This window comes from Petromyzon marinus, chromosome 22, assembly GCF_048934315.1.
Source record: "Petromyzon marinus isolate PM22_M1 ecotype Great Lakes invasive population chromosome 22, UKy_Petmar_22M1.pri1.0, whole genome shotgun sequence".
Taxonomy (NCBI): Eukaryota; Metazoa; Chordata; class Hyperoartia; order Petromyzontiformes; family Petromyzontidae; genus Petromyzon; species Petromyzon marinus.
The window spans coordinates 13,411,725-13,431,451 of record NC_133688.1 but is presented as its reverse complement, the minus strand read 5'-3'; the positions used below and the strand labels follow the sequence as shown (position 1 = coordinate 13,431,451).

Below are 19,727 nucleotides of genomic sequence, written 5' to 3'. Positions count from 1 at the left end.
TTTTTAATGTGAGGGATGCTACCGTGGCGTAACGGTTCGCACACTGGAATTGCGGAGGTCGCAGGTTCGCATTGGACCTCCTGGCGCGGCATTTGGAACAATGAGACATTTTCTTAAAATCCCCCGCAGCTTCTGTCCACTCAGTGATAAATATATAAGTAAGTACACCGAGTGGAGACAATCAGCAGGTCGCGTGTGCTGGGGTGAAGCGTGGGTTACTCCCACGTTTCGCAAGACATCTAGCCAGCCCAGAAGAGTAGGCCAAATACGGAGGGGCTCTCTTTAGCTGAGGCCATAGAGCCACCAGTGTGACTAACAAGCAATTGCAGGGCTGCACCGTTTACCTCAATACAAACTCATGCCATAAAACATATTTGAAACCATAATCATAAGGAGCTTCCCTTTCATGAACAATTTAAACACAAACACAAGCCACCCATATTCTTTGGTTCTTTCGGTAAAGTCACGTAGATAGATAGAGAAATAATAATAAAAAATAAAGTGAATAAAAAAATCATACAAATAAATGCATCAAATAATAAAAGGTACTTTTTTTTTGTTTAATCGTGGATCCAAGCGACACTTAAGCGACGCTGGTTCACTCGGGGTCACGGTGGCGTTCTCCGCTCTCCTAAGGAGGTCACTCTCCTGCATGCACAGCGTTGGCTGGGCCACAATTCTCTCTCTCTCTCTCGGGAGATAATTCGGCTTTTGCCTTGTGGGAGAAATTGCCGCTCTCCAGCGCGATGGCAACGGGTGTGCCCGCACATTTGGGGAACAAGAAATCATTCCCAGCAGATTTATAGAAGCTTAGCAGGTATTATAAAATTCCTTTTGAAAGGGTTCGCAGTTAATAATTAATACATAGATTGCATTTTGGCAAAAAAAAAATACTTAGAATACAGTCGTTGCTTATGGCGATTTTAAAGCATCCAAATTGGCAAATTATGGTTGTGGCTTAAATGCTGTCGACAATATTTGGATGGAATTCGCAATTGGCTCCAATGTGTTAAACTCCCTTAAGGAATTTTGTGTGGTGGAACAGCTATAAAGTGACCTCTAAAAACCCATGGCGACTGATTATAATTATTATTACCGTGAGGATAAGAGACATTATTACTGCCAGTTCAAGGTGATGCTGATGCGAAAGATTCATGGATCTCGTTTTGTCTTCTCTCTTCCGGTCTGCTCAAGGCCGCCTGAAGCTTTGTTGTAAGCTGCACTTCTGCGCTAAAACTACACCTGATTATATTCTGCCTTTTCCCGGTTATTACCGGTGCAGTGAGTGAAAAGCCGCTGCGTCCGCGTATTAAATGCACGCCGTGTTTCCAAATGAAAAGGATGACTACAGTGTGAGAACACTGGCCCAGGCGCACGCTAAAATTAAGCTGTACAGTACTTTATTGTCCGTCTCCATAAATCATTTTACGTTAAGAAAAAATACGTTTTAAAAACACACATTCCCCACGAGCCGTCGAATATTTCGTGCAATCCTTAAATACCAATTTACAACATTTACCACAGTTTTAATAAGTGATTAAAAAAGTGACATTACTGACTCTGTACTTGTAGCATGATGATTTGCATGAATGGTTTTTCGATTAAAAAAATATATATATTTCTTGTTAGCCACACGCTCGTTATCCTAATTATCAGCGTTGTAGATGCAATTTCATAGGCACGATATTAATTTCCAAAGTGACTCTGGGTACGCGCAAGGACACGCGTTCCGACAACGTAACTTGCGTAAATCGATAGAATGCTGCGTAATCAGCGGTGGTTACGATAGGTAGACGGGGTGCTTGTGCCCAAGGCGCCGAAGTTGATTGTGCAAACCACCACTGGCGGTGGTCAATACAAAGACAGTATGTTGGGTGCAAGTGCTGTTCGTGAGCAGTACATGTGAAGGCAGACACGGCACACGAGGGTAGTTGGATTTGCACAGCACCAATACAGCCTCCCCCCACACACGTGGCGAGGTTCTGCTGAGTTGTAGTACGAGGGAAAACAGTGCCACCTTTATAACCAACCGGGACTTGAAATTCAGTTTCAATAGAATACAAAATTCGTCTTCAGACCACTTTTCTAGATTGAACAAGTGTTGCGTTGTACATTCAGTCGTATGACCGGGATCTCTCATGAGTTCTGCAAGGTTCGGGCGGAAATCGGATTCTGCAGCACTGTGTGGATGATACGATCGAACAGGGTTCCATTTCCATACATCACTGACGCGAATTTTTGTTGTTGGGTTCCAACTCTATCCTGTGACAGTGTTTATGATATGAAACGTCAAATCATCTGCCATTCCTCGGAAAGTCATTCCTCGGTGTGCAGTACACTTCAAGTACTGTCAAGCACCACGTTTGTAACTGCTATTACGTGCTAACCAGGGGGTTTCCACGTGTCCTGATTTTCCCAGGATCGTTATTCCTTTGAGGTGGCTGTCCTGTGAAATGTGTAAGCCTTCGTGAAAGATAAAATCCCACGTCTTTTTTTGTCAGCTGCATAATAAGACAATCCATGTAAATGTACTTCTCCCTTCGTCTGTTATCGTGAGATATTAATTTTTTCCACGCTATGCTCCTTAATCCTTAGACCTTAGAGGTGGCAATCCTATGCGTTGCACACAGCAGGACATTTTTGTATCAGATACCTTGGTTTTACCATTGCCTGCGATGGTGCCACAAACTCCTTCTGCTATGCTTATGCAGTGGCTGTGTACTGGGTCTCCTGTAGTTATTTTTTTTTAGGCCACCGTATGTCTGGATTGCCCAAGGCTGATGAAACGGCTTTGTACGTAACTGGGTCATAACACAGCTTTTCGTCCTATTTACACACTCTTCCCCAGTTTTACATTAAAGTTTAACTTTAAACAATGACCAACACGGCAGTAAGCATGGTTATATATATATACATGTGTGGTTAAGTGACAGTGCATTATATAAGATGTATGAAGGTATATTTGGATGAAGCCCACTCCACACTCTGCTTCTCGTCAGGGTTGTTTGACCATAACTTGGCTACGCCCGTTGATTCCGGGCCACGGCTGAACATCAATGGCGAGTGATATCTGAACCGGTCCTGGGCCCGATCCTCTTCACCAACTCGCACTGACCAGTGTGGTGAAGTATGGCTAACACCCCCCACTCCACCCCCCTCCACACAGTGTGGTGACACCATCCCCAAGCGGATTGCAAAGGGCTATAGATTATAGATTGGTACAAACAAATGTCACAGTCGCTTTTCAAAATTGAGGCTCTCTTCGCTTGCGGTTAATCTCCAGTCTTCGCAATCTGCAAAGAGAGCAACAAGGCAGTTCCAGCTTTGAATTTATAAAGCTTTTAACTGGCGATAGAAAACAGTTGTTGAATTCAATGTGGCGGCATTATGCCCTCTGCAGATACACGTATTGGGTTGTATACAAAGCGATGTATATAGACGCACACGTATGCTATCTCGGCTTGATTTACTGTGATATAAACAATGCTATAAACAACAGGGGCTGGTTCCATGGCTGCTGCCAACATTTGTACAAAAGCGGATCCAGCACAGACTATTTGAACGTTTGGAGCTATCGTCAGCAGCCATTGTCCATCCACTGCTGGAAGTAGGCCTCCCACAACACCATCGACATCGCTCGCGGTCCGGTGATGGCCGCAATCCATCGTGCTCCTGCACGTGGAATGATCGCATCGACCTATCTCCATGCTGGTCATCCTCTCGATGGGAGACCAAACTCTGAGGCATTTCCGGCCTATCAGCCTCATATCTTGTGCCCATTAATTCTTCATTAAACCTTCCAAAAAAAACCGCCACGCGTCCTTTCCACTTAAACAATCGTGCGCACAGATGCCACCCCTCGTCAAGGCCAGGAACGCTGACATTTTAGCCCCACGCGAAACAGATTTGTGACGAGACCAATTCAAGAATCGCCCTGCTACAGAAATTTGCAGGAACGGACCTGGGGGCGCCTCAGCTGATGCGCTGCGAACCGCCGCCCTCTCACCGATGATCTGCTCAGTGGCAGAGTCACTGCGCTACAGCCTGGTCCGGGGCCACGAACTTTTGGTTAGCCACTGAACAAAGACGGTGGTCACTGCATTGCACGCTTTCGGATGCGCTTCTGCGGCCGTCTGGAACGCTCTTCCGTCCGACATTAGGAAGCCACTGGAGCTACGCACTTGTAAATCTAAATTGAAAACTAATTTATTTAGAAGTGATTTTTTTGTGTTCAGCTTGTTGTCCTTCCCCCACACCTCCGATTAGCACGGTTGTCTACGTGCGGTGCGAAAGAGGTTCAGCACACATACGTATGAAACTGCTAGATCACAACCGGAACACAAAAAAACCCGCCACCGATCCCCCGGCACCCTGTTTTGGCGAACATTCTGCCACCAAATATCCACAAGGACATTCTTAAATCACCCGCAATCCTCCACACCGGGGGGTATAGTGCATGCTGTGTAACGTTGCCGTAACGAGCACGGTTACAGGTTTCCACGATGTGGGTTGGGTGCTCTTGCCAAGAGGATAGGGCGGATACTGCTGACAGGGCTCACAGTGATGATGAGACTCCTCAGTAAGTTGAAACCAATAGCAGAGTTTGACAACTAACGCACAATGCTGGTAGGTTGATGGACTAAACGCGTTCTGTGTGTGGTAACGTCTACGCTTGTCTGTTGCGTTATTACTCGGCATTTATCAGGAAATTGCAAACTATGCTGAACAAAACCTGGATTTTGTATTTCTGGCTCACGGTGTCTGGATAAGCACCATTAAAATAAAATAAAAACGCTGCACGTGCATTAAAAACCAGAAAAGGAAACATTTAGTAGGCAACGTTTGAGGCAATTGCCCTGTGCTTCATGGCACGTCTTCTTTTTAAGGCCACAGTGTTATTGAGGAATGTGTTGTGCTGTTTCGTCGTTGTTGTTGTTATTTGTGGTTGTGCACTACTGCCAATGCCGCATCATTACCATACATTGTGTTTAACAATTCATGCCAGTTTGTTTGGTTCTTAGATTGCGTGAACATGGATGTTGTGTGCGCACGCATTGGAAATGTCTTGCTGCTGTAACAGCGCGCAAAGCAAGGACACCCGCATTATTATTTAACTTGGGGGGGGGCTCAGTGAATTTAACCGTGCCGGGCGTCGGATGGCAGAGGAGAGAGAGAGAAACAGGGCATGGGTGCCCATTCATTGTGCTAATCAGGATCGTTTCAGGATGATAAAACCTCCACACAAACAACGTAAATCCACCCACGACCAATACGAGCGCCGCTGCTCTACATCAACACAGATAAGTTGACGTCCAATCTAATTTAATTTCCACGGTGTAGCCTAATTAAGAATTATGTTTTTTTCGGGGCGGGGAGGGGTTGAAATTATATTTTGGTAACATTACGCCGTAATTAATATTCCACGGATGGAGTACACATCGCCACAAACGTATATTAACTATATACCGCATATTGCTGCATATACTTGCCGGAAAAACACTCGCTTTGCCACGAACTGTACGCAGAATTTTTTTGTATTGTTATTAACACTTATCACCGATTCACAAAATCGCTGCTGCAGGTCTTGCAATTCCAGGGATTTATCTCGAGCACTTGGTTTGTTCGCAGTGGGCAAGTGGCCTCAGAGTCGTATCGCAGAATCAACGGGGCGGTGTGTGGCAAGAGACGACTTGATCATGATCTCGACTTACCCAGGGACCAGCCAGTGTTGGAGGAGCAGAGACAATGCTCTTCTGGAGAAAGTGCAGTCAAGTGATCCTCTTTCATCTCCGCGCAACTCCCACCACACTGAATTAAACACTCAGTAATCACCGATGGCTCGAGGGCACATTTTGACACCGGCATTGTTCAGAACCAGAATCTGTTTTTATACTGGAGGAATCCGATGAGCTCTGGAGCCCCTTTTCACAAATTAGTGTGCGTGGCACCCCTGGCAAAGGTGAACTGTTTGAAACGAGGGCCCCTCAACTCTCCCGGCGTTCATTTTATTCTTTGTAGCCAGTGATTGCACAGCTCTGCCGGTGGTTATGATCATTTATAATACGTTGTTCAAATGATGCTGCTTGGTCAGGGCAGGAAACGTGATTTCAGTGGGAGGTCTTCATCCAGCGCGTGCTCTTGTCTCGCGGTGCTGATTGATGCCGCGCTCGCAGCCAGGGGTGTAATCACAATAGTAATTTTCATGCTACTTTGTGCCTTGCGGATTGATACTTCTTGCTCAATGATGTTGATCGTACAGTCGAGCTGAGTTTATTAGCGGAGTCACGAGGCAGATTCAGGTCGGCGTGCCCCAATGGAAGGTCGCCAACGCAATGGATGCGTCAATGCCACGCACACGCTGCGTGGCGCCTTCTTTGCCTCCTCTTTTATTCCAGAAACACAATTGGCAATTCGCCTCGCTCGTTCGACGCCGGTAAGGCTTAGCAACTGAAACCCGTTACTGCGGTGTCTTCTTAACACCGGAGGAACGCTTCACGAGGTGAATGACTCCGGTACTCTGTGATGATGGTATACCATGAGCAATGCAGACTGGTGCGGCGTGATGCCCACCTGACATGCAAACAAAGGGGACTGATTGATTCATCCTTTTTCCAAGAGCAGGAGTTGGTGAGCTCTGCTCAGCGCTCAGTGCACTGTTGCTGGGGTCGGTAAGACTGAATCACTCCATTCAGTGGTTTGAAACGAATGCGTAAGATCTGGACCTAATACAGATCTTTAAAGTAGCTCGACGTGCCTGTGGGTTTCTGAGCGTGTTCGTGGGTCTCTGAGCGTGTCTGTGGGTCTCTCTGTTCGCCCAGGGGGTCTATCTGTGAGAAGAAAACATATGCATACTTGATTCCTTCCGGAACGTAGCCAGGTTAAAATTTTCGCTTCCATCACGGCGTTCCGGGGCGTTCCAGCCCATTTCCACCACATTCAGATATCATATTTTTGGTGAATGCCAAACAGCAGTGGTGAAACGTGGTTGGCGTGGGTCCTGGTGCAAGGCATTAATGGGCCTTACCCTGTACACAATTCTCTCCTCTTCGTAGCCAGGCTCAAGTGGTCCTTCCGACCAGTGGGCCCCGGTGCAGTTGCACCGCCTGCGCACTCAACAGCCACGTCACTGCCAAATAGCAACATTAGTCACATAATGTACTGCACACCAGTCATGCAACGATACGCGCATTCATCGATTTAAGATTGAGTCTCATATTCACGATGTTATGCATCAAATCTTGCATGTCAGAATTGATTACCTGTACTGTATTTTCCATTCGCGTGCTGAATGTAACGGGTTCACGGGACCCCTTTGCAGCCACCAGTGACGACTACAAATCACCAACATGTTGAAGAAATACATTTAATCGTTTCTTGAATGGAATCGTGACACTCAAATAGTGACAATTTTATAAACTAGTGAATCGTTACAAGCCTACTGTACTTATGCGTCGGGATAATGTCTAAATAGCCGTGGGTCCATCTGTCAATACGCAACTTAAAAGAACAAAATCTCATGCTAGGAACGTGTCAGTTTGTTGGTGGTGGCCGTGCCTCCCCGGGTTACTCGCAGTGTAACCCCTTTCAAACCCCATGTCTTTGGGATCATGAAAAATGCATGTCAATAAAGCAGTGGGAACTCGACGGGAAAGGTGACTTTAAGTGGGTTGAATGCCATGAGCTTTTCGAACGTTAAGATGTTTGGTGACGCGGTGGCGAGATGTTAACTATCTCGCCTGGTATACATGAAGTCGTGACGCCCGCTGTATATTTGGAGTTTGCGTGTTCTCTCTACCCGTGGTGGCGTGGATTTTTCTCTGGGATTTTCCCTCCACATTTAGAATCAACGTGCGTTTCGAGTATTTGGCTGCTATACATTTCTACACGATCAGCCACTTCGTCGAGGTATCATTTGTGGCCAGGTCGTTTCTGATAATAAAAAAAGCGATACGGCTCAGTGGGAATTACCTGGTAAAATAATAATAAAAGTTGCAAGTAGATGAAATCGATTTGAAGAAGCGTGTGGTTCGGAGACTGTGGTTGAAATGCAATCAGGCGAGCTGGTCTGGGGACGCGTGTGGACTGTGGCCGCGATGCGCTCCGGCAACTTTGCGAAGACAACTTACCGCGACTTTCCTCCTCCACCAGCGTATGACGAAACTATTTTTAATTTCCGTCATCGCACTTCTAAATGACACGCTGCGTTAGCGATGGACGCGTCTCAAATTCAGAGCTGCTGCGCGTATCTCCGTTGAACATTTCAAATGATGGACGATATAACGATTGATATCAATGATCAAATATCTTGTACATATATACAGTGCAAATATTTAGCATTAAACGTACTCTGTTCAGTTTAATAAAATGTCCTCAGTGCCATCGGTGCTTCGGCTTTTTGCTGAATATGGCGTGATATAAAACTTAGATTTATTGATCGATTCTATGAATTTTTTTTCAAATGTCTTGCTATTATCTTATAGATGTTTGTTGAGTATAAAAGCTCTTGACATTTTTTGATACGCCCTTTTTTTGCCCTGGCATAGGCTTCAAATGACGCTCGTATAAGTTTCAGCCCAATGGTTATTAGAATTCCTAGCGTGTACACATTTGCATCCTCCGAATGAACAGGACTCATAATTGCGCTACAATTATTTTCCAACCAAATTATATTGAATTCCACTCCCATTAAAACTCCTAACCACTTGTAATGGCTACTTAAATTCCCTTACAATGTAAATGACTCATCGTGTTGCTTACGATGAATTGGTCTTGAGAATAAAATCTTCAATGCCCGCTAATTTATAGCGTGAAATTACCTCTTTAAAAATTAGCAAATGTTCCTCATAACTATGACCCAAAGCAGTTTATAATACCAAATGAAGTCGATGTAAAAACAAACAACACATTTAACTCAAATTCCATCTTGCTTCTGTATTTATATCTACGGGGGTAGCGGTGATTCCCATTTCCTTCTTCAGGGCCATTTGGTGATTCAGATGTAGAGTTAGAAAGTCACCACAGCCAATTTGGTTTATTGTTACACTTTCTTTGCCGGCGCGAATGTAAAATAACGAGCTCACCCGTTCTTCCCGCCACCCCGCCTCAACATAAACATATTAAAAAAACCCGCCACTTTTTTCTAATTTTCTTGCTGTGGTTTTCAAACCTGATGATGATTGCTTGTGTTGCATTCGAAACGTCGTGGTAATTTTATTGTTTTATATTTTTATTATTTTATTGTTTCCCTTCTACATGACTTTACCGAAAGAACCAAGAATATGACTCCCTGCAGTCACGAAAACTTTAAATCAAAATTTAACCGCCTTTACGGGGAGGGTTTCCACATAACTTTGAGATCCTTCAACAAACTCTGGGATAAGAAGGCTCAGCTGATCGAGTCTCTCACCTTTCTGAAGAGATGCCGCGACTCTGGGGTAATACCATTCGCATTTACACTGAGCTCTGCTGCTGTAACTTCTTCTAATGCGAAACGAATTCTTTCCAGAACTAGCTTAGCTCTTATCTCAGAGAAAATCAGACTTATACGCACCAAACTAGATCAGTTAGACAAGACACTCTACAAATCACACCTATCATTGACGGCAACAATGTCAACATCGGATTGGGAACATGTAGACAATATGACTGCCTCTTCAGCTGCCACTATGTCGACCAAATGTAAGGACAACCTGATTTCCAAATTTAACCTCCTCTCCAACAAAAGACCGGACCCACACACCAAAAAGCTAGACGTTAACAAAGTCGTAATTAATCGCAGTAACATTTCTATTTCCGATGGTCTCAAATCCATTTTAGCTAAAGGGCTAAACTTTGCAGTCACACCTAAACACATACCAGTTAATGATATCATTGTCCAAGTAGACGTGGCTCTCAAGGGCCTGGGTCACATCGCTGCAGACGTAGCAAGATCTTAAATCGCTGCAACCCTCAAAAACGTTAAGATGCCAGCTAGCAACCTCAGCAAAGATGAGCGTTTTGAATTATATAAATTAAAAAGAGGGATCACATTGTCATCCTCTCGGCCGACAAGGGCAATGCCACTGTCATCATGAATAAAATAGAATATAACAACAAAATTCAAGAATTACTCAACGATGGCAGCTATACAAAAATAAAAAGAAATCCCACCAACAGCCTCGTCATACAAACCAACAAAATCATTTCTGATTCAACCGCATTAATTGATCAAACCAAACAGTTCTCGTTGAAACCTTCTGCTGCCAGGCCACCAAGATTATACGGCTTACCAAAAATACATGAAGTAGATACACCCCTTCGTCCCATCGTCTCTACTATCAACTTCCCCACCTACAAACTGGCTCGTTTTCTGTCTGAAATCCTGCGGCCTTTCACTGGAAAAACCACCTCTGCGGTACAAAATTCTACTCACCTGGTATCGACAATCACGGGTATTTCCCTGTCCCCAGACGACCTGCTTGTCAGTTTGATGTAGTTTCCTTATTCATCAAAGTTCCTGTACCTGACACCATCGCAATCATTGAAGACTTGGTTCATCAAGGACTAAACACTGAGGTACCCCCCTGGTGAGACACTGCTTAACCAATACATACTTCACTTGGAATGGAACGTTCTACAAACAAACTGAGGGCACCCCAATGGGCTCCCCCCTATCTCCGGTTGTAGCTAACATTTTCATGGAGAAATTTGAGACTGACGCCATCTAGACTGCCACTCTGCGCCCAACCTTATGGAAGAGGTACGTGGATGACACTTTTATCATCTGGCCACATGGCCGGCCTGCTCTAGACCAATTCTTCGACCACATCAATTCCATACACTCAGCCATCAGATTTACCATGGAAGTCGAAAAAGATGGCAAGCTACGTTTTTTGGATTTGCTAATAAAAAAGAGACCTGATAGTTCAATGAGCCACTGTCTGCAGGAAAGCTACCCATACGGATGCTTACCTGAAACCGGATTCCCACCACCATCCATCCCAGAAGAATTCCCTCATCAAGACTCTGCACCATAGAGCCCAAAGCATATCCGACCAGGAACACATAACCAGTGAACTCAAGCACGTACACCAAGCTCTTAAGGCTAATGGTTACTCCGACTACACAATCCGCAAAGCTATCACTCCAACCATGAAGAAGGACCCTCTTGAGGAGCCTTTCAAAACCATCACTTTACCCTACATTGCGGGGATCACAAAAAAGTTATCCAAAATCTTGAATAAACACAAAATCCAGGTCCGATTCAACACATTACATGAAATCCGTGATCTGGTTCCGTCTGTAAAAGATGTGATTCTGGACATACAGTACCCTGGCGTCTGCAAACTAAGTTGCCTCTGTGGTAGTAGTTACTTTGGGAAACCAAACGATATGTCTCGGACTGCATTCGTGAACACAAAGCAGACCTAAAACACGGTAGGACCAACACCTCGGCCGTGGCAGATCACTGTTATAATTCAGTAGGCTCACATGACATTGACTTCTCCAAGACAGAGGTTCTTTGCAAGCCATCTGGCTACCATGAGAGATTCGTTCATGAGGCTATCCACATATACAGTACAAGCATAGAGACAATTTCAACCGAGAAGATGGATTCTGGCTTAGCAATCATTGGAAGGATTTGATAAACCATTTTGGGTCTTAATTGATTGTTCACGCTTATGGTGGCTTTCAGACCGCATCCATTATTTTCGTCTCCTCCCTCCTCTTTTCCGAACATAGATGGACTCGTCCATCTGAATAACTGCCAAATCGCTCTCCGTGGTGCTAACGTTAAAAAAGCACCACTTTTTTCAAAATTTCTTGCTGTGGTTTTCACACCTGATGATAATTGCTTATTTTGCAGTCGAAACGTCATGAGAATTGTATTGTTTTATATTTTTATTATTTTATTGTTTCCCTTCTATGTGACTTTACCGAAAGAACCAAGAATATGAATCCCTGCAGTCACGAAAGCTTCAAGTCAAAAAATAAACACACCCATTACCTTTAAAAATCCAATGTACACTTTTGGACTTCATTTCTTTTGCTACATTTATTTCCCAAATATCTTTAAAACGTACAATTTGTCACACCAGCAACCCCGTAAATATGGAACGTCGGTCGGGTGCCAACGTCGGTTCCAACCACGTGCACGTTTACTGGCACGTTGCTCATCGCCTGCCACTGTCTTCAAAACAGAAATGAACAATTACATTTGCTCACGTTTTTCGCCACAGGTTTTTTTTTTATCGGTGGCTTTGTTTCCTGATTTTTTTTCCTCAAGCACACTATTCATTATAAATATGTTGTGTTTATTTTGATGCTTGTTTGCCGGGGACAGCCTCACGGAGACTCGTGGCTCGTTTCCAAGAGGCTTCCTGGTACGGCCATTGTCCTGGTATTGAACCGATATATCTTTAAAGCAGTGGCCCACGCCCACAGGGTAATTTGAAATAAATAAATCCGCAATTGATATTCTACAGATGCCCTTTGCAATTTTGAATATTTCCTGTGAACTCGTGATGTTCAACTTGCTAACCGGCACAGCCTGCGACGGATGACATGAGCAGAGCCACTGCCAATTGTACAATAGACCTGTCGCCAAAAAAGACAAACGCGTGTTCGGGCGTAATTTGAGCGTGTTTGGATCTGAGAGTACAAAATGTACAATTGTTATATTGTCAGGGTCCATTACAGGGTAGAGTACATTTCCAGAAGTCACCTGCACTCAAGGAGGAACTGAAGTTGTGGTGGTAAGTTGTAGGGTGAATGGATGGATTATCTCTGCTCTGAAACCGGCTGGAAATAGTCACTGGTGGAAGAGTGCTCTAAGTGAAGAATGCAAAGTGCGGTCATGTTTATAGTTGAAAGGAAAACAAATCATATATATAAATAACCCCTCTAATATTATTGAATTTGCATCTCGATATTCATCATCATCATCATCCTTAGCCATAATCAATCCACTGCCGGACGAAGGCAATCGCAACCTCTCAGAGTCCTGCAATCCAACGATGCACCAGCACGAGCTGATTTCAATTGCTCCACCTCCACGGTGGACGAACCTCCCGCGTGTGTGGCATCCTTGTGGCCGTCATTCTGTCGTGAGGCCCGACCAATGGCCATCGTCCCTTCCGGCGCCACGTCCTGCCCGAGCCCACCTATTCTTTGCAGTCTATGCGATCTCAACATTGCATACAATCAACATTTACGACTCTCGTATGCAACAACAACAACAACTGTAATCAATTTATATTTATAAAAAAAACTGCAACATGTAATAACGAGCAGCCTTAACGTTATGCATATTTGCTTTAGTGTAACGTTATAAAGCCCGTAAGCTAACTTTTTACCGCAATTTCAATCCCACTGATACCGCGTTGTGTTCCTGTCCTTCCCGAAAGGCTATTTTGGTTGTCTTGAAACCTCGGCGCTGCCATTGCTCGTGGATTGCATTGCGCTAATTAATTCATGCAAGGTGTTGGGTGTATCGGAGGACCCTCACTGAACTGACACACGCTAATCTGATCATCTGGATTAATCAGACAGGGCTCTAATTTCCGCACGAAATGTAACATATTTAAAATAAAACGCACACTCGCGGTCGTTCCGTGCAAGCGTTTGGTAAAGTGTCAATCAATGGCGAGCCGGTGGACATTCCACGATAAACCGGAAAGTGTCCACGCTGTTGATCTCACAAACCAAATGCTGTTCTGCCGTCATCCTGGCCACCTGCCTTTGTGACTTTAACAAATCTGCATAATCCACCAAACCTCGCCTCCAAAAGCTTGAGCTTAGCGGCACAAGGGGTAGTGGTGCCAACGGCGGTGCCAAGACCGGTTCAGATCTCACCACTCTATCGCTCGCCACCGATGTCAGCCGTGACCGCGATTTGAACTTGAGGCGGCCAGGTACGCGGCACAGCGCGCTAACCACTGCGCCACCGCTCCACCCCCACCCCGCACTGTGGGCCAGGCATGTCACCGCGGAGCGCATTGCCATTCGTAAGACGATGTTCACATCTTGTGTGTGTGTGTGTGCGACATCTCTCCTTCACCCCCCCTCCCCCTGACCTAATAGCACGGCACGGCGGAAAGCCAAATGCATCAATCCAGCAGCATCCTTATCGGTTTTCCAAACTGCACTGTGGAGGCATTCGAACAAAGAGCCGCATGACACTCACGGGGCGTAAACACAGCCATCGCAAAAGTCTGATGTTTCGCAATCACAGTGTTTTTGTGTCTTGCTCCTGGGATGAGTTTCTCCATCTCCACAGCCCGTCATTACTTTAAAAAAAAACCCACCGTCGTCTGTGCTCCTTGCCGCGAAACAGCCCACGAGTGCCCCGGGCCCGTTATAAAGAAAAATGAAAGCTTTTTTCTGAGAAAAAAAAAACACCTCTAACCGTCGTGGGTGGAAATTTGCGCGCGCGTTCAACAATGCCCGAACACGCGGTGCGTGCGTGCGTGCGTGTGCGCGCGCGTGCGTGCACGCGTGCGTGTGTGCGCGTTTCCATAGAAAACTCGGCAGGTGCATCCCTTCGACAAAATAAAATGGCAATGCTCTCGTGTCGGTCTTATCAAAATGACAACAAAAACAACAACTAATCGTTACCTTATTTATTCGGGAAAGCATCGATGGGCACCACAGGTCTCCTTTTCAGGAGGGTCCATCATTGGGATCTTAGGCCAGTTTCTTGACTTGCATTTCGAATGAACCTCAGATCGTCTTCTTTCGTTTGGATATTAATTTAGTGGCAACTCTACGTCGATGTTCAAGTTGTAAATCCAAATGCTGGTTGCCGAAATGTGAGATAATTAGTAAAATAGTTTTTGCACGAGTGGGATTTGCACAATAAGCCTAATTGTGGATGAAGGCTGCCCCATGGCTATTCAGTTATGGAGTTATTTAACCATACTTCATCACGGTGGTCAGGGCAGCTTGGTAAAGGTGGGTCTGGGGCAGTGCCGGATTAAGCTAGTGCGGGGCCTGTAGCAAATGTTATAAAGAGGCCCTAAATTAAAACATAAATATTAAAACACACATTTTTTAGTAATTGTATTTTTTTATTTGCTATACAGACAGATAATACGACAAATCGCTAACCTTAAACACCCAGGCGTTCATAAAAGTTGAAGGCGGTATAGTACTATAGTAAGAGAGCAAGTGCAGAATCACTGAACCGGAATTGATAGCTTGAAAGCATTTAGTGCGGGGCCCTTGAAAGTGCAGGGCCCGTAGCTACATATGTAGTAGCTACTTGTGCTACATATATGTGGCACAAGTAGCTACTACATATGTAGCTACATATATGTGGCACAAGTAGCTACTACATATGTAGCTACTATTGCTACGGGGATAATCCGGCACTGGTCTAGGGCACGGGCCGGCAACCTGTGGCTCCGTGACCGTTATTTATGAAGGACCCCCACCGTCTCATATTCACATTGCATCGCGACTCTTGAAATGTCGTGTTTCTTATTGAATTCCAAAAACATGGCTCTTCTTTTGATTTAAAGCTTTCGTGACTGCAGGGATTCATATTCTTGGTTCTTTCGGTAAAGTCACGTAGAAGGGAAACAATAAAATAATAAAAATATAAAACAATAAAATTATCACGACGTTTCGATTGCAACACAAGCAATCATCATCAGGTGTGAAAACCACAGCAAGAAAAATGGATTTTTTTTTCAAATTTTCTTGCTGTGATTTTCACACCTGATGATGATTGCTTGTGTTGCAGTCGAAACTTCGCGAGAATTTTATTGTTTTATATTTTTATTACTTTATTGTTTCCCTTCTACGTGACTTTACCGAAAGAACCAAGAATATGGCTCTTCTTGTTATGTTGGTTGCGGACCCCCGCTCTTTTTTGCCATTGATTTCGGACCTGAAATCAACGGTATACTTTACAACCTGTACCGACCGATACAAGTTGAAGTGAGGTTTATTTTGTGTGACCAGGTGAGAAATAAAGAGACCAGAATGAGAGTCTCTCATTTACAAAAGTGACCTGGGTCACCAACATGACAAAAGCAAAACAAATACAAATCAAAGCATTGTACAGCAACAAAGCGAATGGAAATTGGTGGGATGGCGACTCTTGGAAACCCACTGCATACCGATTTTCAAATCAAGAATTGCGTGAAATATTCGTTCATAAAAATGTATGAAGCGGAAAATGAATAATGCTGTGAAAATAGAAAAAAAAATTGGGCACCTATCACTTAAATCGGTAGGGTTGGCAAGTACTGAATACAAGTCTGCATAGATGCATGCCTAATGTAATATATAGAAAGTATAGGAAACTCGGAAGTGTACTGCATTGTGCGGGTCTGTGGGAAGTTTTAATATCCCGCACACCAAACATCTCTGCCTGGCACGACTACCCCACCTCGCATCCACACACTTACAAAGCCTCACGTTTTACTTATTATTATATATAGAAAACTATATAAGTGAAACACGACACGCATGTGCATGCATGCACAATGCACAATACATCAAATACAACGTTCCCCCCCGTGTAGCCCTAACAGACTGTAGGGGCAAGTGCTGTTAGCGAGCACCTATGCAGGCCGACACGGTACACACGAGGGGGTGGGTGGCCAGCACCACGCACGGCCGCCTTTGTCTCCCCAGTGGCGATGTTTACACACCGCACCCGGTACTCATTTGAGGCCGAGTCGACCTAGGGGGAGGCCCAGGACCGGTTCGGATGATCGTCACGTGGTGTTGGCCTTGAGCGGGAATCGAACTCGGGTCGCAGGTTCGTAGCGCAGCGCGCTAACCGCTGCGCCACCGCTCCCCTCACACACACGTAACTTGATACAATGCAATATACATACAAATTTGCATACAATGCACTATACAGTACATACACACACAAATTGGCATGCAATGCACTATACCTACGCATAAAAATACTTGTACATATCGAAAACACATACGTTTGTATACAATTCGCAGCAGCATACAGATAACACACACACACAAACTGGCACATGCAGAGAGAAAAAAAACAAGCCAATGTTCTACAAAAAAAATACTGCAATTTGGAGGGGGGTTTGTGGTGGAGGAGGAGGGGGGTGTGAGGGGTTGGAGGAGGGAGTGGGTGGGGTGGAGGAGGAGGAAGAGGGGGGAGTGGATGGGGGTTGAGTGGGTGGGTGGGTGTGGTGGAGACTCAATGGTGGTGGTGGAGGGGATGGTGGTGGTGTTGGTGGTGTTGGTGGAGGGGGTGGGTGGGTGTGGTGGAGACTCAATGGTGGTGGTGGAGGGAGTGGTGGTGGTGTTGGTGGAGGGGGTGGAGGGGGTGGGTGGGTGTGGTGGAGACTCAATGGTGGTGGTGGAGGGAGTGGTGGTGGTGTTGGTGGAGGGGGTGGGTGGGTGTGGTGGAGACTCAATGGTGGTGGTGGAGGGAGTGGTGGTGGTGTTGGTGGAGGGGGTTGAGTGGGTGGGTTGGTGTGGTGGAGACTCAATGGTGGTGGTGGAGGGGATGGTGGTGGTGTTGGTGGAGGGGGTGGTGGTGGTGGTGGTGGAGAGGGGGTGGGTAGATAAAAACGAGGATAATCATCCAAGTGAGAGTTCGTGACGAGCGCGGCATTGGCATGCGGGGGCTGTTGGCTGTGGGCGGGTGGAGGGAGACGGCAGAGTGGAGACGAGCGGAGACTGCAGAGCGAGGCGGGTGGCGGGGTGACTCAAAGCCTCCCCCGACTGCTGCTGCTGCTGCTGCTGCGGCCACGGCGTTTAGCCCAGGGCGAGCTCGAAATTGCGAGTAGCACGAATGTTCACCCAGGGGTAAGCGTGGAAATGAGTCTCGAGACTGTTGGCCAGGAGCGTCCTGCTTAGTCGTCACAGGAAGGGTTTGGGGGCGACGATCGCTATGTGTGTTCCCAATTTGCGTAATTTGGGAGTCATTGTTCTAAAATCTGGAAGAAAAAAAAAACAAATTCGGACCATTGACGCTAGCAAACAACGTCCCACCCCTTCTTCGAATGATATCACCGGATTGTTGTTGTTTTACACACCTACAGAACGGAGCATACTTTATGGTTCGTACAACTCCGCAATAATAACCAGGGTGGCCTGCCAGATAACAACCGCGAACCTCCACAATCGCTGGGTCCGTGTCACCTGAGTTGAGCCCTACGGTTCACCCACCCGGCGCGGGCAGTCGTACGGCAAGCTTGCTAGCACCGATGTTTGCCGTGTGGCCACTTAAACGGTGCCCCCCCCCAAACTCTCTGTACCTAAAATAAATAATTATAGGTTTCAGCATTAGCTTAACCTGTCATTTAAATCCGGCGATTTACATTAATGGCACGGATATTAATAAAATCATGTTCTATCACAAGCTTTAAGCTGTGCTTCTAAAGATTCTGCACGCACGTGCACATTGAGTAAACAAGTCACGTGTTTTAAAAAAAAGCAATCCTATTAACAAAAATATTGATCGTCCACCACCTCCTCTTTCAGCAAACATTATTTACTTCTGATTTTAAATGAGCTGGAAAATATCCATTATACTACGGTATTTAGCAAACAACAAAAATGGTTTATAACAGACATCAATCCCATGTGTTGTATTACTTCGAAGCGTTTTAAATGTTCCGTGTTATGATTATTGTTATTATGAATAATTGTTACAGCTATAATAATGATGCTGATGAATTCCAGCATCATCACTGCAGTATTATTACGGCTTCCTATAAATTGCAACAAACATAAACAAATACTCACATGGTGTTAACGTGTGGTGGAGAAAGAAAAAACAAATTAAACACTTAAACATTCACAACAATTCAACAACGCACATGCACCGAATTCGGCAGCACCTCGGCGACTAACAATTGCGAAAATGCCAGCAAGGGGTCACCACACGGCACCTCGTGTCAGCGGGGCCGAGGCAAGGGGCTGGTCGCCTGCATCTTGCCGGTGAACGGAGACTCCCGACAAAATCGACCTGACCGATTCGCAGACACCTCTCCTGTCCGTCTCGCGGCGAATGGGCTATTCATTTAGCATCGGGTTCCCTTCGATGTGGGGGGAGGGGGGGGGGCAGCGTTGTGCGAGATTGATCCGTCGCCTCGTTGGGGTTCCCCCCCCCCCCCTTAGCGTCTACTCGAGGGGCCTTGGCTCTCTCGCCCGCACAGCTCCGCGGCGAACAGCGCCATGCCGACGGGGATGGCGGTGGCGGTGGCTCAGCCAGGCAGGGGTTTGAGTACCAGATGGGAGGGAAGGCCTGAGGTTTTTTTTTTTATGGCCCCATCTCCTCACGACTTCCTTTTCGTCTTTGTCTGTTCAACGAGGAAGCATCGCACCTGAATGAGATGGTTGTTGTCGTTACGTTATGGCTCATCGAATTCCTCCAGTATACATTTTATATTCAAGATTCTGAAACTCTTCGTTAAACGAATTGTTATTTACAGTTATTTTAGGATAATAATAATAATAATAACACGAATGCCCTTGATAATAACCCAGAAAAGCCTCCACTGAGACTCAAGACCACCTTTCAGGAGAATCATGCATTGGGATGTTTGGCTAATTCCATTATTGAGTGTTTGGCTTGTGGGAGTAAATCAAAGTGCCCAGAGATAACTCACACATACGAGGGGATATAACACCCCAAAGCTCCAACACGGATAGATTCAGGAATCCCAAGCAATACTGCAATCTCCTGGCCACATCGCAGCCGGTTCCTACCACCACGTGGTATTCCCAGGCAGCCTTCCATCTCAACTACT

At 45.6% G+C, this 19,727-nt stretch overlaps 1 long non-coding RNA gene across 1 annotated transcript; it reads right to left on the bottom strand.

The window, feature by feature from the left end:
* Window positions 1-968: 968 nt before the first annotated feature.
* LOC116944986 (uncharacterized) lies at window positions 969-19,067 on the bottom strand. The gene is made up of 3 exons (XR_004403184.2): window positions 18,867-19,067; window positions 7,025-7,126; window positions 969-3,293 (listed from the first exon to the last, which is right to left on the bottom strand). It is a non-coding gene; the product is annotated as an uncharacterized LOC116944986 (long non-coding RNA).
* Window positions 19,068-19,727: the final 660 nt, after the last annotated feature.